The sequence below is a fragment of the Mus musculus genome, chromosome 8 (genome assembly GCF_000001635.26).
Source record: "Mus musculus strain C57BL/6J chromosome 8, GRCm38.p6 C57BL/6J".
Classification (NCBI taxonomy): Eukaryota; Metazoa; Chordata; class Mammalia; order Rodentia; family Muridae; genus Mus; species Mus musculus.
Genome location: NC_000074.6, coordinates 10892436 through 10918375, shown reverse-complemented (window position 1 = coordinate 10918375; position 25940 = coordinate 10892436). Strand labels below are relative to the sequence as shown.

Genomic DNA, 25940 nt, shown 5'->3' with positions numbered 1-25940 from the left:
GGTGTTCATCGCCCCCCTGCGCTCTCTCTCTCTCTCTCTCTCTCTCTCTCTCTCTCTCTCTCTCTCTCTCTCTCTCTCTCTCTCTCTCTCTCTCTCTCTCTCTCTCTCTCTCTCTCTCTCTCTCTCTCTCTCTCTCTCTCTCTCTCTCTCTCTCTCTCTCTCCCTCTCTCTCTCTCTCCCTCTCTCTCTCTCTCTCTCCCTCCCTCTCTCTCTCTCTCTCTCTCTCTCTCTCCCTCCCTCCCTCTCTCTCTCTCTCTCTCTCTCTCTCCTCCTTTCTTTCTCCTGTCAGTATGTACTAATTAAGCATGATGATGGTTTCATTTATACCTCTTCATAATGTCTTTTGAGCAGCTTCCCTCATCTTACCCTCTCCTGTCCCTCCTACTCCTGATAATTCCCTTCCTCTTGTCAACCTCTTCTTTTTCTTTCAGTGTTCACATAGTTTAGGTTTGGGGGAGCCTGAGAATGAGCATGGGGGCTCCTCCTCCTCGTGCATCTTTGAGCTCTGAGCTCTTCTCCCGTATGTCCAGGCTTGTCTATAGTCCTCCTTTCGGGACCCACCAGTGGGTTCTCCAAGGAAAACCAAATCTTCTCCCTTGAGAAGACAATGGCTTTCAGACGTCTTCTCTGGTGCTCTGAAAACTCACCTGAGAACAGGAGACCACAGAGTCATTTACTCTCCTACTCATGTGTTGAATCTGCTCCTCCCTGCATTGTGTGACCTGCATGACAGCGTCTATAGGCTGGATGCCCAACTTGGCAGGGCCAGCCTTCACATTTGTACCATTTTACCTTAGCCAAAATCAGGATACCATCAAATATTCATGAAACAAACAAACAACAAAACAATGCACAAGCCCCAGGCTTTTACGTTACATAGTCATCTGGACAGGGCTGGGAGATAGCTCAGTCAGCCGGGGCTGGCCAGGCGAGCATGGGGATCCGAGGCCAACGTTAGGAATCCGTGTTTTGACATGTGCTTGTGCTTTGAATTCTGGGGAAGCAGACACAAGCAATCCCTGGGCTCGCTGGCCAGCTAGCCTAGCCTGACAGTGAGCTCTAGGCCAGTGAGAGACTGTCTTTAGAAAGAAGGTGAAATCTGGGAGGAGTGGGGGAGAGGAGAAAAATGTGATTAAAATATATTGTATAAAAATTTCTAAGACAAAATAAAAACATGGAAAAAGAAACGATGTGGATCAAAAAATCAAGGTGGGTGTTTTCTTAGGAAAATCTCTGAGGTTGACATCCAGCCTCATGTGAATATATATGCAGACATGCACATACACAGACAGACAGACAGACAGACAGACAGACAGACAGAAACGTTTTCACATATACACACAGAGACAGACACATAAGCACACACATCCTCACATACATATGCAGAGACACACACATACCCTGACATATACACAGAGAGACAGACAGACAGACAGACACAGTTTCACATACACACACAGAGGCAGGTAGGCAGACAGACAGACACACTTGGCTCCACAGAATCTGGTTAAATTAGGAAATCAAATACAGAAAATTTAAAATGTGAAGATCTTTGTTAAAATACTGTCTGACCTAGAGAAGATAGTTGTAAGTATCAAATCCACTGAAGAAACTGTAGATGAAATCCATAGTTTCAAATATGCCAAACCAAAATTTAAAATTCTAAATTAACAATAAATAAAAACATGAACAAAATTTAAAAGACAGCCACAAAATATTAAATAATTTCAATATTTCTTGACAAATGGTTAGTGGCTCTATAGATGTGCAGTAGGCCTTGGTTGATGTTACCACCTAAGAAAAGGGTGTGACTGTTCCCAAAGAGATTTCTAAACACAAAGATAATGAAAACACAACCATAAATGGTCATGAAATTGATTGAAGATCAAAAGAGTGGTGTTAACAGACACTTTCTATGAGTCTACACACAGCACTGTGTGCCCATTGTGTGTGATCATTGCAACGGCTGATTTCAATGTGAGAATCAACACTATCACTGCCATCAGCATCCATCACCTTCATCATCATCATCATCATGACCATCATTACCATCATCAGCATCATTCCATTGTCATCAATATCATCATCACATTATCACCAATATCATCACTATCATCAGCCATTCTCATCACCATCATGACTACTACTACCACCACTGTCACCAAGGTCATCACCATCACAACCATTATTACCATCATCATCATCATCAGCAGCAGCAGCAGCAGCATCACCAGCATCACCAGCATCCTTGTCCTCATCTCATGAAGGGGAATGGGGAGTAGGTGATTGACACAAATGTCTCAGGTGTGCCACTAGCAGATAGACTTCACATCCACATTCAGTGGTCAGACCAGGTTCTCAAACACCACTCTTCAATGCCAGGAGCTCACTGATACATCAGCTGCTTCCCAGTTCTATAACTTGCTGGGCCAATCAAGAGTCTCCCTGGATCACTAGACAGCCTACCTGATTCTCTTGGTTTAAGAAGGAAAATTGTGATTTAGGAAAGGGCTGTTGTACTTTAGCTGCAAACGAAACCTCCAATGTGTCAAAGAAATAGAGAATGTTGGAATGAACCCTTTTTACTTCAGGTTATTTTTTCTAATTTTACTACTTCAGAGCTTAGAGTATCGACTCTGCCTTTTCTGAAAGACAGATAGATGCCTTATAAGAGACTGACTTAGGCTTGAGCTGTCCATTCTTGGCATCCCCCTGCAGCTTTGAAGATCTGATTTCTAGATTATTTAACCCCCACCACTGGCAGAAGCCAGGCTGATGTGTGTAAGGCTGGGACCTCAGGGTCTGGCCCACTGTGAAAAGATGCATTTGATGGTTTATTCAACAAAAATAATGCAAGCAACTGGAGAAATCCAAAACATCAACTGCTTTTCAAAGAGGAGGAGTCTCTGGTCGGATCTGATAGCCTCTCTGTCAGAAGCAGGAGACTCATGGCCTCACTAGCACACCCTCCTGCTCCCTGAACTCCCTGGCTCCGTAGTGTTGGACTGCCAAGCCAAGGGCACTGGGTAGCCTCATGAGGTTGAGTAAAAGCCATATTCTCAGATGGGCATTGACTGGGTGTATGTGCTCTCAGCCCCTCAGCTCCACTGCTGTTGCACAGTTAGGGTCTAGTATATGCTAGAGTAGATCTCCCAACCTCAAAGGATGGCCATTTGAAGGGCATTTCTAAGTGTGTATCAAACATCACACCTTCCAAAGTGTGTCTGTGGGATGGATGCCCTTCATTCTGGGAGATGCTGTCTGAGCCCTGGGTGACCCATCCATCAGTCCTGGCTTTCTGCTGATTTTTAGTGAGAAGAACTGAGGTGGCTGTGGAGAAATGTATGACATTACCTGGCCATCACTACCACAGGTCACGGCAAGAGGGAGTGGTTCCCGGTGGGGGGAGGGTCATGGTAGAGGGAGGGTCATGGCGGGGCATCCAGAAGGGCAAGGCCTTCAGTGGTGATGATGCTCATTTCTGCCCTGAAGTGTTTTCCGTCAAGGAGGGCACTTAGGTTGTTTGTCTGTTAGGCTAAGTGCCTCTTCCAGGAAGGATTCTTTGGCTGTGCAAACAATTTTCAGCCACCGCAGCTTCTAGAAGAAAAATAGTGAAAACCTGGGCTGACCTTTGACTGAAGGGCTGTTACGCCAGAGCAAGGACTGCCTGGCAGGAACAGTGCAGTAAAACTGGCTGGTTCGTTGGAGAGCTCGTTTTATGTTACTACACCTTTGCAAGGGAATGGGTTGACATTTATACACCCTGATGGTAAAAAGGTTCCTGTGGTAGGCTAATGAAAGCATCTACACATACACACACACACACACACACAAACACATACACACATGTAAGCACATATACACACACACACACACACACACACACACACACACATATACTCACACACTCATATACACACATTGAATTGGAGTTCCATATATAATTCTTAAATCCTTAGAGTCTAAAATCACACTAAATCTCTAGATTTCGCCACCTGATATATCTCCTGATTTGTGTCCCAGATCTATAACCTATATGTCCCCATTTCCTCTGACCTCTGATGACCCTAGCTTTGCTCTCCACCTCTGTGCATTTTAATTTATTATTCTGGTTTTGCATAAGACAACCGTGCATGTCTTTCTCTCTATTACATTGGTTACTGAGCTGAATGAATGGGTTCTGGGGTAGTGGCTCCCTCTCTCCCTTTCAAAGCCAACTATGTAGAGGGCAATCCAAATGGCAGTCCTGTGGTTGACAGTGCTACATTGCTCACTTTGAAACCTGTAAGGTTATAACGTTGCAGTTCTGTGACCTTTTGGAAGCAGACATCAACCAATGTCTTTTCATTCCAGAAAGGCTACCAATGGCAGACCAAAGAAAGGACTCCACCTGGGTCAAGCTTGGACAGCCAATGAGCTGGTGCTGCCTACAGGAGCACATGTGGGGGTCACCTACAAGGGCATGGCTTACTTACAGGAGCATGTTGACCAAAATCAGGCACATCACTGATGATATCCACCTTCGAATGGATGAGAACGCATCAGAACTGCATCCCTGGAACTTCTTCACACCTCACAAACTGCTCTGCCTGCTGCAGTCGCCTCTTCAGGGAGAGGCCTTGCGTCTACAAAGTTCTAGAAGCTTCCTTAGCCTTATCAGCTGTCCTGTGAGCCTTCCTCTTCCCTCCAGTAGGGACGGTTTCAATTCATAAAAATGAATTTGAATAGCTACATACATACCTCAAATAGAATGATTGCTTGTGAAAAAATAAAGTCCACATGCATTTACTTGAGTTTTGTCCAGAATTGACCCTGCTGAATGGCTGCATTGGTAATTAAATCTTGTTGATTATCTCCCAGGATGAGTTTGTGTCTCTAAGTCAACCAGGAGCAATTACATGAACAAATCTGTATTTATCTAGACTGCTGTTCATGAGGGACAAATACCACATTCCAAGCCTTGGTGCCTCTGTGTTGGTGAAACTGGTAACAGCCTTGCAGTGAACAAGTTCGTAGTTTGACTACGCTTTTCTCAAATCCTAGCTCCAGTGTAGGGCTGTGCTCTTGGCTCCACCCAGTTTTCATAGGTGAAAGAGGTTACTGTTGCTTACTAAGATTTGCAGCTTATGAAAGCCCATGTATTCAAATGAAGAGTTTTTAGTTCAGTCAGACTCTGAAAACAAACATACTCTGGGGTGTGCAGTGTTCTGATGCTGCTAATTAAGACACACATAGATAAGAAAGGCAAATGTCCATTCATGTCACTTAACACACGGTTTCAGATCAGAGAGAATCCAAGCGTACATGTTCCTCTCTTTCTGCTTCTCTCTGTTTAAAGAGACTTGGAGGAGTCTCTTCTATAACATAAACCAAAGCTTTGCACTAGATTCGGGGATCTTTGGAAGTGTAATATTTAGATTCCTGCAGCGTGGCCTGGAATCTGGGTCACTGTCCCATATTCCTGCTGTCTCATGGATGAGCACTCTAAAGACCACTTGCTTCTGATGTCACCAGGGAAAACGGACAGCTCTTTTCTCTAATGTGCATCTTTAAAAAGGAGTAACAGAGGCCAAAGAAGAAAAACAGCAGCCAGTAGGAGGGGACACAGAGTCCAGGAGGTGAGTGCCAGGCAAAAGAGGGTCATGGGGTGTCTGCCAGTTGAGCTCACATGGGAGAACAGATTAAAATCATCAAACACAGAAGTGCCTGACCTCGGGGAAGCAAATGGAGTTCTGCCATCTCGATCCTGCTCCTAGACCTAGCACATGGCCTTCTTTGCTCTGTCACAGTGTCCAGACATGTTAAGATCACCTCAGTGCACAGAGATGGAGAAAAGCAATGTGAGAGTGGGGGAGGCAGCTGGCTGGTGGCCCCTCTGGGGAGCTGGAAGTGTTGAGGGGGCACTGATGCCTGTAAAGGCATTGAAGTCATCTATATCTCGTGCTTCTGGACTCTGGGTCTCCTAACTACACACACACTTTGCACTTGGTGGGTGTTTTCTCTGCTGGCCAGAGAGCTACTGAGCTGCATTTCGCATGTCTTTCAGACACGGCTGCCTTCTGGGGTGAGACGTGGAGAATGTCTTCCACGAAGCTCAGAGTTTGCCTGGTGCTTCAGTTAGGAAGCCAGAATAAAGAGTCTAGCCTGGGAACCCCTGAGAGCTCCATATCCAGCAGCAGCCTCCAGCCTTCTGCTGAGTCACACCTCAGGGAGCACACCCCTCAGTCAGGATGGCAACCTGGGAAACCAAGGAACGCAGCCCATCAGAAGATTTTCCCACTGTCGACACCACCTTGTAGCCTACCCAGCTCTGACTTTCCTGGGTGATCTGCCTTCTTAGAAGGAAGCCTGCCGCTGCCCTTGTAGGCTTTCCTGATCTATGAGCATGAAGACATTGCTTCTCAGACATGGTTTCACTGTTTGGCCTGGGCTGAGCTTATTGCTTATAGGAATCCTCCTGTCTCAGCTTTCTGAATTCTTAGATTATAGTTGTGCACTATTGCCCCACATAGGATCCAGGCTTTTTGTATCTAACATGAACTCCATCACTGCTATAAGGCCAGTCCGGACTGGCTTCTTCCCCCTGCTCAATTTGGATATTTGTTCTATCCATGCCCTGGAAGAGTTCTCAGGAAACATAGTCCTGATTCTCCCATGATGGACAGGAATCAAAGGTGAAAGAGGAACTCTCGGGTTAGAACTGAAGTCTTCCTCCCATATTGGAAACAAGCCTGCGGGGTTGGTCTGAACTCCAGCCTGGCTTAGCTCCCTGCCCTCTGCCACCAGTCTCAGCTCTACAGCCAGCCAGGCTCAGTCACGGAGTTCATTCTGTCTGGATGGGGATGCAGAGCCCTTGGCTCAGCTCCTCTCTAAAACCTCAGGGGAGACCTTTGACACAATTCCAGTGTGTCCAAGTTCAAGCCACTTCAGTTCAAACCCATGCGTGCTTTCTGGTTTATCTTCTAAGAGTTTAGAAACCCTGCAGCCATCACCACCCCACAACCCTGTGCGCATATGCACAGGCATTGTGCACAAGGGCCCAAGGTTCTGTCTGACATGGCCTAACCACTTCTTCCCCATCGTAAACCCCGCTGTTCTTTGAAAAGCCACTGTCTCCATCTTTAGCTCTTCCTTCACAACTTGCTTCCTTAGATTGCAGCCCCTTTCTTCCTCTGTTGCAAACGCTACATTTAGATTTACAGGAACTGTCCATAGTGGAACATCTTGTTCCATGTGAGCCCGATTGTGGATTGTGACATTGCTGTCTTCATCATGGCTCCCTGGAAACAGAAGGGTCCCTGCTGTCCCACACAGCTGGCCAGTGTCTGGCTGGCCGAGGGCCCTGCATGACAATCATTCTGTACACGCAGAACCCAAACCTTCATGTTTTCCAGGTGGTCAGAGGTGAGGAAGGCAGACATTCCTGTGTGAACAGTTGAGTCCGGGCTTGTTAGTAGCTATGAACTTGGTGGGATATTTACTGTAGAGTTTAGTCTCTTCTTGACTGATGAGAAACTCTGGTGAAGATTCGTGTGGAAGCTTTTTCCCTGTGCCTGGGGCCACATGCTGAGTCCTTGAGGAGAGTTCTCTGGGGGGAAGTCCATGCTCCTGGATGACTTCCCATTCTGGGACGTTTAGCCCCTCTATCTCAGGTCCTTCACAATAAGGAAACACTTCATTTCCAGCCTGCGCCAGAGAAAGCTGTTGCTGCAAGATTATGACAGGAAATAACAATTCTGACAGCCACAACCCCCCCAGACTCTAGTTTCCTCTCAGTGAACTTTGGCATTGCCTGGCCTAAACTGTGGCTGGTGACTGGAAGAGTGGCTTCCAAAGGCCAGATTCCTCAGACGGCTAGGGCTTTTCAGGACTTTCTTTATCAAAGTCACCCAACTTGAGGTCCCGACTCTACAGTCTCTCTCTTTTCCTGTGAGGTTGAATTCTTGGTGGATGCTAATCTTGTTAGTCATGCTCACAGCACCACAGATTCTAGGGTTCAAGTGGACAGTCAGTGTACTGACTGATTCTGTGTGTCAACTTGATACAAGCTAGAGTTAACACAGAGAAAGGAGCCTCCCTTGAGGAAATGCTTCCGTGAGATCCAGCTCTAAGGCATTTTCTCAATTAGTGATCAAGCGTGGGAGGGCCCATTGTAGGTGGTGCCATCCTTGGGCTGGTGGTCCTGGGTTCTATAAGAAAGCAAGCTGAACAAGCCAGTGGAAGAAAGCCAGTAAGTAACATCCCTCCATGGCCTCTGCATCAGCTCCTGCTTCCTGACAAGCCCGAGCTCCAGTTCTGACTTACTTAGGTGATGAGCAGCAACATGGAAGTGTAAGCTGAATAAACCTTTGCCTCCCCAACTTGCTTCTTGGTCACGGTATTTGTGCAGCAATAGAAACCCTGACTAAGACAGTCAGTATGTTCTTCCTATTTCAGAAGAAATGGACACAGGCAGGAAAGCACTATGGGCTATCATTTCCTGGAAACTGTCCAGCTATGCTTCCCTGTGTAAACCTTAGAGAGATGGGGCTAGTGGTGTGCTTTCCTCTCAGATGGCCACACAGTTCCTAACTTTGCATCCTGTGAACCACTGAGACCCGATTTTACCCAATATGCTCACATTCTGTGTGCGGATTTTCATCATCTGGCAGAAAGTGTAGGCAGCCTCCCAATTTGCAGACTCCTCTCCCACGGTGGGCTCTGATCCATCGATGGCACTTGCTCTCAATTGTCATTTGATGGGCGGGAGGTCTCACTGACCCTTTGCTTGCTGGGGACAGCGTTAGTCTATTCTTGCACCTGGAGGAGCTGGCCTCCCTTCTGGTCCTCTAACGTCAGCTCAGACACTGCCCTACCTTCCTGTGAGGATCTAGACAGTCCTCCCTCAGCTGTTATCTCCAAGCAATGCAATCTCAGATGGACCCTGAGACTCAGGACTCTAGAGGTGCAGCTCAAGGCTGTCCTCACACTTGGTTCTGGAAGGCCGCCGAGGGATGGGACATTGTACAGGGGGTTTTGTTGTATGAAGCAGCCCCATAGCCGTGCTGCCAGAATGTTCTAGATGCAGGCTGTTGTTCTCTCTCGGGATTGATGCTCCCCACACGTCTTTGGCTGTGTTTAGCTCTCTACAGTGCCTCTGGGACCTTCCATCCTTCTCATTTCCCATGTGTCTATCCATAGCAGTGTTGTTGTGGTTGTTAATGTTTTTGGTGAACAGTTTGTGACATTCAGAGAAGCTTTCCTCAAATGGGACATCTATCAATGGGGTGCTTTTCCTTTTTTTCTTTTAATAAAAAGAACTTATTTTTGGTAGTGGTTGCATGTTCTTGATAAATGTGTATGGAATATATGAACAAATGACTCAAGGATCAGGTCATGACCTTCTACTGGAAACAGGGTTATTTCACACTTTGTATACTTGTTACAATGTGTGTGTGTGCACGCGCCTATGTATGTGTGCCTGTATGTGTGTGTGCCTAAGTGTATGTGTGCCTGTGTGTGTATGTGCTTGTGTGTTTGCCTCTGTGTGTGTGTGTGTGTTGTGTGTGTGTGTGTGTGTGTGTGTGTGCTCACACAGGCACTTGGGCATGCATGTGGAGGTCAACTTTATCAGATGTCTTTCTAAATTGATCTTTTTAGTTTTTGAGACATTGAAGTAAGAATTTATTGATGCATCCAGATTGGCTGTTCAGTGCTCTCTAGGGATCTTGCCTTCACTCCTACACAGTGGGGATGGATGGATCTTCAGTTATTTGCTGTCATGCCCAGCTTCATTCATTCATTCATTCATTCATTCATTCATTCATTCATTCATGCTTCAGGAGTCAGCACTATGTCAACTGAGCCATCTCTCCAGTCCTCAAATGCTGATTGGCTGAGATTTTCCTCCTGTGAATAAACTTTCTAAAAATCTTGAGATTCACTGGGTTGACAGAAATGGTTCACAGAGTCAGACTGGAGAGTCAGTGTTCACATCTTGTACAATGATGGAGTTCTTGTCAGAACCCAGAGATGAACACAGAATAATTTCTACTCAGTACAGATCTACACAGAGTTCACCCGGTTGTTAAACTGATTCTCTTTCATCTGTTTCAGGCTCCGTTTCAGGTTACCACACTGTACTCATATCAAGCTCAGAATTTTTTTCCTTTGAGATTCTAAGAATAAAACTTCTTCTTTAGAAAAATAACAATCGATGAATTCATAAGAGTTCAGCAGAATTATTCTGTAAAGGATATGATAGTATTTTAGATTTTATGCTCCATCTAATTTCTGCTAGAGCTACTTAATCTGGACACCTCAATGAGGACAATGGCCCCTATATAAATAGTGTATAAGCCCAGGTTGCAATAAAACTTTATTTATAAAGACAGTTGTGGGTAGGAGGCATTTTGTGCCAATGGATCTGAGTGGACCCCCCCCCCCCCACGTGTGGAATGTTTTATGCTCAGCTGTTTCTTTCTCCTTGTCCCTCAGAACCGATGGCCACCATGGGTCCTGTTCTTGTCCCCATAGTTTCGGTTACGACGGAATATCTTATAGTTAGAAGCTTATCATGCTTTTCGAGCTGACTTCTTTCTCTTGATGACATTCCTCCTTCTGGCTAGAAAGTTCATTGCTCTTTATTTTAGCACCAGAGGGTACTCAACTGCAATTACAAATAAAACTGCCTTTTGACATTGTCAGTATTTGTGCAGACATTACATTTTCAACGTACTTAGGTACATAAGCAAAGGATCTCGCTGCAGGATCATACGACAGGAGTGTGTGCAGTTTTATAAGAAACAGCCAATGTGACAAACCATCCTGATTCTGCCCCAGCAATACACGGAAGCTCCTGTGGCCACATCTGTGCCAGCACTTGCTGTAGCCAGCGTTGTGGACTTTATCCGTTTAGTAGGCATAGATCAGCTTTACCTTCTATAATTTTCAGCTCCTTGCTGAAAGGTGAACCGTCTTCACAGGCATGTCGACTCTCACCTTTGTGCAGGTCACAAACCATTTCCCAAGGATGGCTCCTTCTTTAGTTCGGAGCTTGTTTACTTGCCTCGCAGTCTTTGGTTATATTTGCAAGTGTATTTTTCCCCAGTTTTAATTTAAGGAAGAATCCCTTAGCAATTATTGCTCAGGAATCTTGGATCTTAGCACATATTTTGCCTAAGGACTCTTCACCAAGCCCATAGGCTTTCTGCTGGATGTTCTGTGAGTCCGTGCTTGTGCTGGGCTGGTCTGTGAACCAGTTAGAGTTAATTTTCAGGAAATTGCTCTAGATCTGTTTTTAAAAAAAACATATAGTCCAGTTTTCCCAGCATTTACTGGAAATGTGGAGCTCCTGGGTCTTCCTCAGGGGTCACTAATGATACCGGTGAGGGTCTCTTTCTGGATCATCAGCCCTGCCATTGCTGGTGTTCCTGTGTCCTCAGTACTGTAACTCCATAGTAGGCCCCCAGCTTGGGGGATTTCAGAGCTCCCAGTTCTGTCTTCTTCAATACTGCATTAGTTGTTTATTGTTTGTTCAATTCCTTAAGACTATAGAAGGTTTAGGGATATGATTGTTCAACACCGTTTTTTCTCTGGAGGTGTTTACCGACAGGCTTTGGGTCTTTTTTTGTTCTTCAACTGCCCTTGGCATGCCACACCTCTTTGCATCATTTCTATGTCCTTTCTGGTTCGACTGTGTGCATGATGCCTTTTGTTTTTGTTAAGTTCTGGAAGTCACTGATGCCCTGGTTAGATCATGTATACAACCCAGTTCGTGTTTAGAGCCTGACAGCTGGAGACGCTGGGCTGCGAAGCGTTTATAAGGTGTGGCTTTTGGCATGCTTAGTGAAAAACAAAACAACTATAAAAAGGAATTTCTGAGAACATTTCAACTTATGAGTAATTCTACTCTTCCTCCTGCGTGGTCTAAGAGCTACTGAGCCTCCTGGGAGGGGCAGGATCCCTGGGCCTGGGAATAGGGCTATGATGAGAAGGTGCAGGGAGGAGGTGAGTGTGGCATTATGGAGGCCTGAAGGCTGCTGGCTTGGCTTGCCAGTAATGGTCTTGGGGGATAAGGATGTGATGAAGGACCTAGAACCCTGATCACATTATTACTGGGGAGTTTTGTAGAGTGGCTGATGCAGTCATCATGAGAAAGAATAAGGAATTTCAGATTGATAATTTACGTGTGTTTTTTTCTTTTTCTTCTCTTTCTTTCTTTCTTTCTTTCTTTCTTTCTTTCTTTCTTTCTTTCTTTCTTCCTTCCTTCCTTCCTTCCTTCCTTCCTTCCTTCCTTCCTTCCTCTCTCTCTCTCTCTCTCTCTCTCTCTCTCTCTCTCTCTCTCTTTCTTTGTTTTGCATTTGCCCTTAGCCTTCTGGGCACCAGGCCATTATGGATTACAAATCTCTGGAAAGCAGTTGCATAAAGGTTTGCTTATAATTTTAAAGGCGTCACAGACCTCCTGAATTTCCGTAAGCCTCCCCGTTGGAAACCTGATAGAGAACTCCCTTTTCTGAAAGACATTGCCGCATGTACATGTGAGGGCTGCCAAAGCATGTGACAGAGGTGTGTACTCTTCGAACCATGATGTTTTTTTCTACTAATGTCATAGACCAAAGCCTGTCCATAAACTATGGCCTATGGGCCCAGTGAAGCCAGGGACCTGTTTCTGTAAGTAAGAGGTCATTGCCCACAGTCATGAGAGTGACTGTAGAGGGATGGGGAGGAAGTGGGACCTCCCTGAGTGTGGTCCACTCCTTCCATCCGTTTGATCTCTGGTACCCTTCATTCCTCTCTGCAGCAGGTTCTCTATTACTGGATGTCCAGCCCACTCAGTCCTTTCTGACTTCAGAATACCATGTTCTATAGCCCTGATGGTTTCTCCTGAGTGATGCTGACATTTTTAAACTGGAGTCAAGACCACTCTCATCAACTTCTTCCATGTGTGTCCCAGCAGAGAGGCTCAATAGAGTGTGGTAAGTCCTCCTCACATCAACTCACAATCCATGAGCCTCAGGTCTGTGCTAGGACCTTGCTCATGGGAGCAGGTGTCTGGCCCATCTGAGTGGTTCTCTGCTCTTTAAATAGAGCCTGCTGTGCAGTGGTTAGCAAATAGTCGCTGAGAACAGGAGTGGATGAAGCCACTTTGCTTGCTGTTGATGGGTGGCATGAGGCTCCCTTTCCTACATGACTACTGGGAGAGTCATCCGGTGGTTTTCACTTTCATTGAGGGGACGGAGAGAGGGATCGGTGGTTAAGAACTGCTTTTACAGAGAACCCACATTCACTCAATTCCTAGCACCCACTGACAACTCACAACTGTCTGCAACTCCAATATTAGAGGATCTGACTCCCTTTTCTGCCTTTACAGGTATCAGGGACATATGTAGTGCATAGATATATACGCTGATAAAATAGCCATATACATAAAATATAATAAATTATGCATAAAAGGATTCCAACAAAGAGTTTCATTGACTTGTTATTCAAGGATTCCTTGGACAACTTTGCACAGCAAACAGAAGTCAAAGAAGAACGATAGGAAGTCAGGGGCCATTGGCAGAGGCTAGGCTCTGCTCTGGGCCTAGGGGCTCATTGTAGAACTTTGTCTCTTGACTAAGTGTCTCTACACTGGCTTCCCTCTCATCTGTGAGAGAAGGAAAGGGAAAGCCCAGTACTCTGAAACCCTGTGAACGGAGAGTGGGTCATCTTTTCCAGAATCAGTTCTTAAGAGTTTACCCATCTCTGCAATGGGCAGGGCCAGTGTAAGAAACAAATAAGGTCTCAATGCTTATGGGTGTCCCTGTGATGGGACAGGATTCCCCATTGTGGTGAGAAGGATAAACAACACTTCCAGAGAGCTCTGGATTGCCCCCAAGCTTCACAGCTACAGTAGGATGAGCTGGGGGAAGCAGTGATGGTTGCTAGGACCTGGGACAGGGTCTACTGTGAAGAGGAACTCACCATGATGATTCATGAAGGTTCCCTTCACCTCAGCCAGGTGTGTCAGAGCTGCAGCTGGAAGGTTTTATGTCTTGATTCCTGCAGAGCTCAGCCCACACGGAGCGCAGGCTGAGATTGCACCCTCTGTCACTCCTCAGCAAAGCATGAGCTTTCCTCACAAGGGGCAGACTGGTGTTGATTAGTAATCAAGAGTAGTGTACATTATCTGCTCTTGGACATGAGCTATCTTTAAAGACATCTGTGGGCCTGGCATTTGGCCACACACAGACTCTAGTGCCAAACACTGTGGAGGCATCAACTGAGGATACACAGACTGGTTGGTGTGTCAGTGGGGAAATATCTGCCCTGGCTATGTTGGCTTGTTTACAGAGAGAGACCAAGCAGGGCCTGCTACCTTCTGCAAATAGCCAGGAATGCTGTTGAGGGCTACCAAGAGTCACTCACTAAGAACCTCCTGTTAAAATGACTACACATTGTATCTACTAGCTCATGACACCTTGGACACTTAAATACTTTTTAATATTTCTCTCTCTCTCTCTCTATTTTTTTTTTTTTTTTTGCTTTTGAGTTTTTGAGACAGAGTTTCTTTGTTTATCTTTAGCTGTCCTGGAACTTGTTCTTTAGGCCAAGCTGGTCTTGAACTCAGAGATCCACCTGCCCGTGCTTCCCTCAGTACAGGAATTAAAGGCGTTCACATCTACTCAGTGGCTCCTTTGCCTGTCATTCTTGCCTCCCAGGACCCAGCAAAGTCAAGAGGGTCATCTGATAACCTCGCAAAGCCCCCAACCCTCACTGATATGCTTCTGTGACCCCAAATTCCCATCAGATCTCACACCAGGAGGATTGTCTGCTAAGACCTGCTCATGTGAATGAAAGGAAAGCAAACCCTGAGAGATGGACTTGCTCTCCAGGCCCCTTCCTATAAACAGAGCACTGGGGAGCCATTACTCAAGTAGCAAGCACCCCTTGGAAAGGGCTAATGACATCAGGAGGCAAAGGTCTTACACTATGCCATAGTTTGCAGGTCTTCAGATGACTGCAATGTGCCCACACCTATATAGTCTATGAGTTAGGGCAGAAATCTTTGGAGATTTCTAGAGAAATAGCAACCCCAAACCCAGGCATGTTGCATTGATTAAAACAGACTCAGCACAAACATGCCTGTGCCTTGAATGAGTTAACCTGGAACCATAGACATTTGGTACTTTATGTCTATCATCATTACCTGATTTCTCAGCCATCCAAGGAGACACTCACCTGCTTGGCCATATATAGAATCCACAGATATGTGTTTGCCTTAAGGAGTTGTTCTGTACAGTCCAGAGAATGGTTTATGAAAGCTATGGTTTTGGTTTTGAATGAGTGAGTTTAAAACCGAGCAAGGTGTCTTAGCTACTTAGACACAATGACCAAGGCAACTTAAAGAAGAAAATTTTTTACGGGGGGCATCCTGGTGTCTCTGATCTGTAGGGAGAGAGAGAGAGAGAGAGAGAGAGAGAGAGAGAGAGAGAGAGAGGATCTTGTTAAGTGGGGTGGGAAGAGAGGAGCTTTAAACACGGAGCAGATGTGACCAGGGAGGTCCCACTGAGGCACCTGGCTTAGAGTCCAGAGTAGGGCTGAGCATTCCCTTGGTGGGGTTTCCAAGTAAAAGAACAAAGAATAGAAAAGTGGCATCATCAGATCAAGAGTTCAGGATGTCCAGCCGAAACCGGCCAGGGAATCGGGTGGCTGGAGCTCCTGACTGTGAGGGTCCTCTCTACCCTCTCCACGAATGAGCTCCTAGCTTCTCTTTCCAACCGCAAACATTTTGTATCACGTGTCAAACTGTAGTAACCTCTGCTGGAAACACTCTTCCTTCTAGCTGTTCCCAAAGACACAATCTTTTTAATACTCAGAGACTCCAACTGCTTGCTACAGAGCAGGAGGCCCTCGGCCTAAGCTAGCATAGGCTTTGTTTTGTTTTATTTTGGGGCACAGGGTCTTGGAAGACACTTGATATAAACACACTTTGGTCTGAAATGTGAGTGCAAACCCCACTTCCATAGCAAGATACTCAGTGGGCTCAAACAGTACGTGACTATTTACCAACATAATGTACATTAGAGGAGTTTAATAACCATTTGAAGGACCAACAGGAACTTCCAAGGTGAATAGGATGTGGGAAGGGTGAAGACCTGGGACCCTGAGGCTGCAGCTGGCCAGTTGAACCGCACATGCCCAGTGAAGGGATGTGAGTGACGGGTCAACATGGGATCTGAGGTTGGGTGGCAGTGTGGGCTTGCGTAGCCTATTCAAGGGACTCTTTATGGCATGTGGTCTCATTGTGAAGAGTGACTCTGCCAGAGTGGTCAGGTGGCAGCATGTAGGTTGGGGGAGTGAGTAGCACTTACATAAGGAGACTGTTTGGGCATAGCTGCCTACATGTGAAGAAACGGGTAGATGGCAGGGCACTGGGTCCTTAAGTCAGATGATCAAACTGTGACCTTCACCAGTAGCTGGGAGAGGCATGAAGGATCCTCTCCTAGGGCCGTGGAAGTGTAGGATCTTGCTTATACCTCAGACTCAGACACGAGGCTCCTAGAACTGTGAGGTAGGTGATGACTGTCATTAGAGACACCGGGGCATTACCCTTCATGCCATACCTGGGAACTGACAGGGGGTGAGCAGAGGCAGGCACCTGCATGCTGAAGCGACTCGGCTGGCATGAGACAGCTATAAGCAGAGCAGAGAGGGCTCTGGCAGACAATGGAGCTGCCCTGGCAATGACCGCTCGTGCTTTGGACTGTCAGAGGCCACTATGAGGTAGACTGTTGTACCTCAGATGTACCTGTTGAGAATAGAGGCAGGGGATGAGTGTGAAGCTGGATACACAGTGGAGACCACACACAGCTTACCGGGCTGAGGCCATCTTTCTTTCTCTCTCACCACAGAGGCAGACACTCAATAGTCTCAACTGTGATTGGGCATCTCATGAGCCCACAGTTTCCCTCATAGGAAGTAGGCATTTAATTTAGAGGACCTACCTTGGGTCAGGCCCAAGCTGCCTTGAGCCCTCCAGAATTTGAGATGCAGCTTCCTCTATCTCTGCCAGAGTAGCTGTGGCCCCACCCCCTCCACCCCTGCACCACCCAGTGCAGTGAGACTGTTTTGTGGGCAGTCTTCGGACCGCTCAAAGCTCTCGACTTCCCACAAGGAACTTGGAAGCACATTTGTGTGCACCTAACCCTTTATCACAGCACATGGTTCATTTGTCTGCAAATTTCTTCCAGTTTCATGTCTCAAGGAAGTTCTCTTTGAGTTGGGTTTCTGGTTATTTGAGAAGTTCCACCAGCTGACCATGGTACTTTCCAGACCTCACAGGAGAATCTTTCTGGTAGGGTTTATAAGGTTCTTGCCTTGATACTTGGACAAACTGCCTGGCGAAGCAACTTTAGGAAGCAAAGATTTGCTGTGGTTGACAGTTTCAGAGTCAGTCCACGCTGGTGAATAGCTCCTGGGCCCGGTGAGGTGAGGCAGCTATAAGCTGCATGCACAGTAAGAAACCAGGGAAGTCTTCCTTCTTTCTCTCTTTCTTTCTTTCTCTCTCTCTTTCTTTCTCTCTCTCTCTCTTTCTCTCTCTCTCTCTCTTTCTTCCTTCCTTCCTTCCTTCCTTCCTTCCTTCCTTCCTTTCTTCCTCCTCTCCTCTCCTCTCCTCTCCTCTCCCCTCCCCTCCCCTCCTCCCCTCCCCTCCCCCCCTCCCCTCCCCTCCCCTCCCCTCCCCTCCCCTCCCCTCCCCTCCCCTCCCCTCCCCTCCCCTCCCCTCCCTCCCTCCCTCCCTCCCTCCCTCCCTCCCTCCCTCCCTCCCTCCTCTCTCTCTCTCTCTCTCTTTCTTTCTTTCTTTCTTTCTTTCTCGTCTGATACCCATACTGAGCATGGATCTTCTCACCTCGATTAACCTGATATAGAAACTGTCTCCGTGACATGCTCAGAGGTCTGTTTCCATGGCGATTAAAAATCTCATCGAATTGACAATTAAGATTGACTTCCACCGAGTAAATGAACTCAGGAGACGTGGCTCAGAACCTCCGTCCCGGCTGTGGCCTGATTGAGGTGGGTGCTCTCTCTGCTAGGTCTCTCCCCACTGTGGCCTTGGTCACCTCCTGTCCCTCCTTGCTTATCCGCCATAGTCTGTGGGAGTGAATAAGGAAAGTTAGTAATAGCTAACAGACTGATTTATTTTTTTCTAGAAACAGACCACCAATCAGCTATAATTAAAACCAAACAAGACTCACTATATTTACCGTTATTTTTTAGAATCTCTGATGACTTTTCTTCGCATCAGCAGCAATGTTCCCTCTGTCAGTTGCCAGAGGCCAGCCCACGTGCTGTGTCACAGGCAGAGGTCTGCGTGGCTTCCCGGTTTTCCTTAGCCTGCCGCTTTCCCCAAAGACAGAAGAGCGTAAAAAAAAATCGTCAGAAAGTGAGGAAGGGCCATTCCCCTGCTACCTGGAATGGCTGCTGTCCTATTTCTGGAGACTTGGATAGGGACACCAGTGCACAGAGAAAACAGAGGCAGTTACATAATCACGGCCGGACCAAACAAACAAACATGTCAGACCGTTGCTTTTTCGGTGTTTGTGGGGACCTATTGCGCAATCCAGATTCATTGCGCTGACCTTGCAGCTAGCGAGTGAAAATCCCACTGAAAACAAACCAGCCAGGGTTGAGCTGAGGGAGGACAGGCGAGCAAGGGGAGGGGAGGGGAGGTCATACAGTAAACAAGCTCCTGACCCCACCTAGCCTTCCTCCTCCCAAAGTGTCTGGAAAAATAAATGATGCTTCCAAGATTACAAACCTAGGAGCTTACACTCGGGGGTGGGGGTGGGGGCACGGAGGACACACACACGTGGCGGGGGACATGAAAGACATCATGGGGAAAGGAAGTCCAGGTCAACAATAGGAGAGAATCAAAACAAACCAAACAAAACACGTGGGTGGTTGACGGTGTTAAACAATAAATGAAGGGAAGCAGTGTCTTTGGTCCCCACCCCCAGCCTTGGCCCATCTGAGCACTCTCTCCCCCAGGAGCCGGAGTCCTGGGAACGCTAATGCGAAGCACAGTGAGCTGGTACCCTGTGTTTCCTTTGCGTCTGAACAGCACAGACTGCTATCAGGCTATGAAAAGAACTAGTCTGTCAATATGTCCTTGTTTTTCTCTACCAGGAAGGAACACTTTCAGAAACCCAAAGGACCACAGCTGCCTTTTGTCATCACGCCTCTGGGAACCCAGACTTTGGAACCCACAGCCTCTTGGGGGAGGGGGCACAGGCAGCTTAGCCTGTCTGACCTCCTGCTGTGGTCCACAGCACCCTGCTTGGATGGGTTTCCTTGAAGCCCACAAGTCCCCGTCCTGAGAATACATCAGGCAGAAGAAACAGTTGACTCTGCACCACTCGGAGGAACACACACTTCTTCGGCTCAGTAAGAGATTTAAGCCGTGGTGGTGGCTACACCGAGAAACCCTGTCTCGAAAACAAAACAAAACAAAACAAAACAAAACAAAACAAGAGAGAGATTTAAGACAAGGTGATAGGCCACACAGGAGATCTAGGCCACCTCATGATCCCTTTTCTGGAGCTGTATGACTGACATCTCTCATACTTGGACAGCCACATTACCCAGGACTTATAACTCTCCTGGGAGTTTGGGGGCAGAGGTGAGCAAAAGCTGCTCTGTCTCAGTGTGGGGCGAGGAGGAAAGCAATGAAACCCTAGTCTGCCTTCTGCCATTGGCCCCGTCTACGAGGTACCCTTTCACCTCAGCCTTCATAGCTTAAAGAAAGGAAGGAAGAATTGGTGACAAGCTGTTGTGTGTTCTCACTACCTGGAGTGGACCAATTAATTGTTCAAGGCTCCTAAAATTATGTAAGAAAAAAATACAAACCCCACCCCTCCACATGCACACACACATACACGTGCACACACATGCTCACACACCCACACACATGCACACACATGTGTGCATGCAAACACACATGCATGTGCACTCACATGCTCACACACATGCACATACATGTGCATGCATACACACACGCATGTGCATACACATGTTCATACACTCACACACATGCACACACACACATGAGTACACACACACACACATGCACATACACATGCAAGTGCACACATACACACATACACACATCAATTTAGTGATTTAAATGCATGCTAAATAAATGACAGTATTTATTCTTTATAAAAACCCTTTAAATACAGACTAAAAGGAAAAACAATGGAAAAGAATCATTTGGTATATTTCCCCCACATATATTGCCTTCTTACTTGTCTGTACACATTTTAACTTTGGCCAAGAAGTCTGTCCCCCCTGCCCCCGCCCCCGCTTACTGCTCATCAGGCAGCATCCTCAGGCACAACAGTCATGAGGGCAAATGTTCTTCATGGGATAACTACTGTGAGACATGGTGGCTCTGACAGTGTGTCACGCTCACATGGGCCTTAGAAAGGACAGTAGACCACTGTCAGAGCCACAGCGAGCTATTTCTGGAGATGTAATCCACTTATCCTTAAGAGTTGTAGGAGATAGAGAGCTATGCAAAGTCTGGTCTGCGCGGCTCTCATGGACAGTGTGGCCATAATCACAGGAGAAGTTAAAGACAGACTTGAAACAGGCAATTATTGCAATGCAAGGCACGCATGATTAACTAGGAGATGAATTATTCAGGGAAGGCTGCTGTGGGAATTCAGATGAGGGAGACGCAGTGGGCAGTGCTTGATCCAGGAAGCCCTCATGGGGAAGAGGCACGGACTGATTCTAATGCTGGCCAGGGTTGGGATGAGCTGGGAAAAGTCATAGACAAGGTAAAATGTATGTTGCAGGCTTGAGAGGTTTTCTAAAATATGGAGTTTGTGGAGTAAAAAGATTGGAGCCCTACAATGTAAAGACTTCTGTCTAAGATGTTTGTTTTGAAATGCTAAGGGACATTATTCTTTTTATCCAAAGGGGAAGGAGAGAATGCTGAAGGCCTTCAGATGGCTTGTTTTTCCTTTACTTTTCTGAAGGAGACCCACTCCAGCAATGCCTGTTGTGCACACAGAGTAGGATCAGACCCACCCAGCTTGGCTTCCATGGAGCACTGGCTTCAGTATGGCCTTGCCCCAGACCCTGTACCTAGGGAGGCATTTGGATCCCAGTGGTATTTTCCATTTCATGTGTTATGACCACCTATAGCTCAACCTCTCCCAACTTAAGGTTCTGCGTCATAGATCCTGATCCTTATATAACCCAGCCCTCAGTGGTTGCTTCTGTATCTCCCCCTAAGTTCACTCCTGCTTTCTGCAACTGGCTTATTTCTGGGATGACAGGGGCCAGTTCAGCCCTGCTCCTAACATGCTGGTGTTGTGGATAGTTCTGATTTTCATATGAGGGGCTCAGCAGGCTGCACATCTGGCTCATCTCTTGACAATGTTCTGTGGCCACACAACCCTTTTGCCCCCACTTCATTGTGACAATAGTCCAGGAACCTTCTGGAATGGTAAGACACGTAGGCCTGCTAACAGATCTGTCACGCCTCCCACCTCACTTACAGCCAAGTCAGCAGTGTTGACGGTGGTGGAGAGTGAAGAACATAGAATATTGCGTAAAACACATTAGAAGAAAAATGACCAAAAGAAAAGTAGTAGTTAAGTGTAGAGCCATGAGAAGTGAGATCTGAGAAAAGGTCAGGGTTTAAAGACATGGTGTGTGAAGGATGCAAATCAAGGGACATCCAGAATGGAAGGGTTTGGGGTAGTTTAATGACTCCAGGGAACAAGAAACGGCTGGAGAATCTCCATGATGGGCTGTGCAGAGAATGAGGTGGACGTATAAATTCATGATCAGGTGAAAACGGGTGCTTCTCTCAGTATCTTCCAGAGAAAGGCACTGCCTTTATGGTTTTCTAATGATTTCTTCCTAGGCACATAGGACCAAGCCAGTGAAGGTTGAATGACTTTAGGAAGAAGGAGAGGCGGGGTCCATACCATAGGAAGAGAAGGAAAAGCCAATGGAGAGGCAGAGAAGGAAGTGATGGTGATTGGTGTGACGTGACTCAGGGTCAGATGTCAGGGACACAACTTGTCATTTCAAAATGGGCGGAAGACATACCCTGCACCTAGAAGTCACCGTGAATACGAAACAAAGTCACCACTGGGTAGTGATGGGCTCACTATTCTCAGGGGCGTTATGCTCTCCAGCCAGACCAGCCAGGCAGTCAGCATCAAACTTCAGTGAGTATCCACATGGAAGTGGGAGTGAAACCTGAGAAGAATGAATGCTATGATGCTTGCAGTCTCTCTCCAAGCCTATGTGTTGTGCACATATGTCTGCATGCGTGTGTGTGCATTTGCAAAACCAAGAGAAATCAATGTCTGTGGTTACTCCTAAAGACTAAAATCTATGGTAGAAAGAAGACTCAGGCCGGGCAGTGGTGGCACATGTCTTTAATCCCAGCACTTGGGAGGCAGAGGCAGGCGGATCCCTGAGTTCGAGGCCAGCCTGGTCTACAGGGTGAGTTCCAGGACAGCCAGGGATACACAGAGAAACCCTGTCTTGAAAACCCAAAAAACCAAAAAAACAAAAAAAAAAAACAAAAAAAAGGAAGAAAGAAAGGAAAGAAGGAAGGAAGGAAGGAAGGAAGGAAGGAAGGAAGGAAGGAAGGAAGGAAGGAAGGAAAACTCAGACACTGAGTTAGGAAAGACTCAATCGTTTCCAGTTGTCTCTTCACCTGGTCATAAGCAGCCAGAGGTGACATTGTTTATCTTAAAGTATGTGTGCATTTACCATGTCCACACAGTGTGATGTGGGAGGCCAGTGCATGCAACAGAAAGGATGGGTTGGTTCCTATGTAGACCTTGAGACTACCAAAGCAGGGCACTCTAGGCTTCTGGCTTAGGCAACAGAACACTATCTCTTCACAGGTCTGAGATCAAGTGCCAGTATAGTTCCCTTCTGGAAGGCTTTTCCTCTTGGCAGGCAGTCTCCTTCTGTGACCTCAAGTGTCTCTGTCCTGTGTGTGTCCTTTCCTGCCATCTTTCTACTAGGACATCAGTCCTACTGGGCCAGGGCCCGATTCTCATGTCCTTAGTTACCCTGAATTGCTCCTTAGAGAACCTCTTTCCAAGATTAGTCACACTGGGAACCTGGGCGTCACACTGAGACTCTGGGGACACAGCTCTTTACTGTGACCTCACCTTTGTCTTTAGGGCTTAGAATGGACTAGAGAAGAGCCTGGCTGGAGAGGAAGCTCGCTCAAATGGAAGCCATACCTTCCCTTAGGCCGGAAGAGATGGTACAGGCAGTGATGTAGGGGGAACGGAGGAACGCATGACCACAGGCCTGACCTTGGACATCTGGGTTGCTCTAATCAGCAGACACACTTCTAAATGGGTAAGGTGCTTATATGACATAGAGCAGCTTGGACCTGCAGGTGTCTGTGGCACTGAAAATATGTGAGGGGAGCTGGGCAGCCCGCTGTTCTCAGCTGTTAGAAAGCAAGAAATGGGGGAACAGCTCTTTATTTGCAAATATTTGATTTCATTCTTTGACATTATCATATATGAATATGCTAAGTTTTACCCACCCCATCACCCTTTCATACCCCCCACTCCTGCTGAGATAACTTCTTTAGCAAGCTTACCCCTACTGTGATGCCTTTGCGATGAGTGGGGACCTCATTAACTAGATGACATCAGACTTTGCATTGGTCCCTCCCTTCACCATGCATAATAACAGGGCAATAGACCAACCCTGTGCAGGCCATATCTGCAGTAAGTTCATGTCATCTAGCCATGTCCAGAAGACACTGTTGCTAACTCTGGATCTTACATTTTTTGGCACCCTTGTCTTCCAGTGGACGACAGCTTGCAGTCATCTCATGACCCTAAGCTGGCAGCATTTCCAGCTGCACTGGTCAAAGCTGATCGTCACACAGCTTTGATGAAGTGAGTGTGCCATTTGGTCACTGGGCATGAGGCAATGCTGGGAGCTGTCCCCACCGTGATTGCCACTGTACTTAATGCAGTTCTCTCTCCCTCATCATAAGACCGACTGCCGCACACTGGGCCTCACCTTGTGTGTCTCTTCAATGGGTACCAATGGCAGTGGCTGGTTCACCACATGACTATAGCCTGATTCAGATGCTTCGTATAGATTCAACTGTAACCTATTTTTTTTAACCTTATAATCTTATTTAAAGAAAAGACTCATTGTTTAGAGATCTTCCCTTCCCTCTCCTTCCTTCCTTCTTTTTTGATTCCCTCCCCTCGCCTCTCCCATCCTTCCTTCCCTCCTTTCACTTTCTCCTATCTCAAGAAATTCACTGGCTAGCAGTATCAACTATAGGTGTTGGCAAAGGCCTCCTGGGAGTTCAGTCAGCTACAGAACAAGCAACCATGCCCCTAATTAGTGTTCCCTCCCATTTCCCGAAAGTTATGCGGCTTGTTAGTAAACTCTTACTCCAGCTTCCTCACTGAAGGCTGACAGGCAGCACTGTGGGTTAGCTCCTTCCTGTCTCTTCTGTAGGGCCCCTCACCTCCCTGGTCATCTGGGAGGACCTCTGCACTCCCCTGGCTTTCTCAGCCTCGCTGTCTAAGTCCAGGAGCATCCACCCTTCTTCTCCTACATGCATGTCATCGACAAAGGACACTGGGTTCTTGGTACTGAGGAAACCATCTGCGACTTCTATTTCTGTCACCTCCAGAGACGAGAAGATAAAGCTGACACCACGTAAGGATCATGCTCTGGCTTCCCAGGCCTTCTTTGTCGAGCACGGCTGAGCACGGCTGAGCAGCCTCACCTGCAGCTTCATGTCCCCAACCTCAATGCTGGGTGCCCATCACCAGATGAGGTGGGGAATTTCTAGTGGAGAGTTGTGGGTATCCTATTGTAAACACAAAGCATCCACATTCACTTCCTGCATGTCCATCCCCAGTGAACTGAGCTCTTGGGTGTTAGCATCAGTTGCCTGGGACTTTGTGTAACAGGGTTAAAGTGACAAGGCCGTGAGAAACCTAAGGGCATGCAGTACAGTTGCCAGCACATTCTTCTGTGGTCTTGGATATTAAAATATGTATTAGACCTGTACATCACTCAAGCCCTATGTCGGCACTAGCCCTCTGGTATAGACCCGTGTCGTCATGAGTACCTATGCTTTGCAGCACACTCCTTTCACTGTGAGTGTGCTCTTGTGTTTGAACTTTCTCTGGTCAAACTTCCAGGAGCAAGAACCACGTGTAACATGGCCCATGGAATGCGTGATGTCTCAGTGGTCCTTAGTTGCTAAGATATATGCTGAAGGGCTCAGAGCATCCTTGTATGGAGGAACATCTGTATCTGGCTTCCTAGCTGCAGGCAGCATGCTCACAGATTCCCTTACAGATGTCATGTGATGCTGGAAGCTGGAACTTGAGCTTGAGCAGCTTCTGATCTTGCTATTCTTCCATGAGCCAATGGTACTGAGGTCCCGGGGACATAAGAGGAGGCAGAACATAGAATTTGAAGGTTTACTGTATAGTTGGAAGTCGGGGATTAAACTACTGGGAATGCATAATGGAAAGACACCAGCAGCAGCAGGGGTACTTGGTAAATAGCCATTCCTAAGGAAGGGAATTGAGAGGGGTGTTGAAAGGGTGAGAGGTCAGGAAGTAGTGGGCCGACTCAGAAAGAGCGTCTATAGGGAAGGATAGTCACACACCCGTCTGTGTCTAGCCCGTGTATGGCTCAGCTTCAAGATAGTGAGACCTGAGGCACGGAGTTAGCAAAGACAGTAGTGTGAGGCTGCAGGGCTGAGGGGTTGGGAGCAAGATCAGGTTTGGAAATTGGAGCTTGATGAAGGTTCACATAGTATGGCTGTATACAGCCTGTCCACATTTCAAACAGGCACCTATAGCCTAGGAATGAACAGGAAGATGCAGGAGTGGATTCCAGCTAAGTGATGTTTCAGAGTTGAGTGCTTGACTTAG

At 47.0% G+C, this 25940-nt stretch overlaps 2 long non-coding RNA genes across 2 annotated transcripts; one reads left to right on the top strand and one right to left on the bottom strand.

The window, feature by feature from the left end:
• Nucleotides 1–16041: 16041 nt before the first annotated feature.
• On the bottom strand, nt 16042–18454 carry 4833411C07Rik (RIKEN cDNA 4833411C07 gene). Its single transcript, NR_102285.1, has 3 exons — nt 18225–18454; nt 17870–18111; nt 16042–16771 (listed from the first exon to the last, which is right to left on the bottom strand). It is a non-coding gene; the product is annotated as an RIKEN cDNA 4833411C07 gene (long non-coding RNA).
• Nucleotides 17825–20207, top strand: Gm2814 (predicted gene 2814). The gene is made up of 2 exons (NR_166616.1): nt 17825–18033; nt 19147–20207. It is a non-coding gene; the product is annotated as a predicted gene 2814 (long non-coding RNA).
• Nucleotides 20208–25940: the final 5733 nt, after the last annotated feature.